We start from the raw sequence: 1,642 nt of genomic DNA on the forward strand, positions 1-1,642 counted from the left end.
ATTGTTTATTCCAATTTGTTTTTAATGCTTTTAATTGCTTGGCCACCAATTAAACTGATCTAGAAACCTAAACAAACTTGAGAAAGGGAGTTTAGTGTAAACTAAAATTGGGATAGCATATGATCATATTAATGAATTGCCTATAGGATAGGGATTACCTATAGGCCATATGTAGCCAGATTAGAGCCTGAACTGAATGAGTCTATTTTATTTCAATTCACATAGGGATATAGTTTTAGTTAAATAGATATTTATAAGATGAGTCGGGAGACCCTTATAAATAATTTAGGACTCTAGGTTAGCAATTCAACCCATTGAAATAATTTAGATGAAGTGTGAGGGATATTGTAATCCTAGCTTGTTTGATTTGCTGTTTGCCCAATTATCTTATTGCTTTAATTTGTAATCAAATTAGTTTTAGTTGCGTAATTTTTAGTTCAATTAGAATTAAGATTTTAATTGTTTGAATAAATAAATTATTTAATTTAGTACTTAGTAAAATTTTAGATCAATTCCCTGTGGGATCGATATCTCTGCTTTGCTAATATACTATCTATTCTATACGTATACTTGCGTAGTAGAATTTTAACTGACAATTATTAAAGAATATTATATTTTCTCTTAAATTTTAAGTGTAAGTTTTTGCGTTTGAAACTTAATTATCAACCTTAAAGGCTCTATTGAGTACTAGTCTTAATTTTCATGCTAACTCGTTTTATTAGTAAATGACAAACAAACTCATCACACTTACAGCACAAGTGCACCAACTCATCTACAGCAAGCACTATGATCTTCTAATATAAAGGAAAGAGCCATCTTAACTAATAATAGCCTTTTAGGTGGCATAATAGACAAATTGCTCATGCTTTATATGTTTAACCCATGAACATACTCAAGTAAAATGGAAAGACACGCAATGACAAATATATTAGTCAAATCGATATCCAACACTTTCCCATCAATTGTAAAAACTTTAAAACTTAAACATAAAATTTTGGATTTCAATTTGGATCATGGATTTTTATTATTTTTTAAAATTTTATATTTTTTATTTTTAAAAAAATTTTATGATTTAGTTCCACACATTTTGTTTCATAAAAAAAAATTTCCATATCCTACTACTACTTAAAATCTTACTATTTCAACCCTAAGTGTAGTTGCTAGCATAGTATTCTTTGCTTTTGTTTTTTCTTTTAGGTTTAAGTTATTGGTTTTCTCCTAACAGTTGTGTTTTAGACCCTACCATATTTGTTCTTACTAAAATTCCTCTAAGCCTAAAACTAAAAAAAAAATACCATATACATAAACGATACATTTATTACTATTAAAATAGTCACAAACTATATATAATACTACAACTCAAAGACAATTGGAAGCTTCTATTTTAATAAAAGAAAACTCAAGTAGAAATCAAGTTTGCACTACAACAATCCGAAGCCCACTAGCATATAGAATTAAAAAACAAGAGATAATTCTCCTTGGCATAACAAAATCATTTTAATATTGGAACTCCCTGTTGGTATATGCCCTTGAGCAAATTAGATTGGTCAAAGAATATATATTATCATTTAACGCATATTTAATCATATAATTATATGTGATAGAGGTTTCCTTCATGTTAGTGTAATAATAAAGAGTTATT

Source organism: Theobroma umbraticum, unplaced genomic scaffold (genome assembly GCF_002168275.2).
Source record: "Theobroma umbraticum cultivar Fairchild unplaced genomic scaffold, ASM216827v3 scaffold_106.0, whole genome shotgun sequence".
NCBI lineage: Eukaryota > Viridiplantae > Streptophyta > Magnoliopsida > Malvales > Malvaceae > Theobroma > Theobroma umbraticum.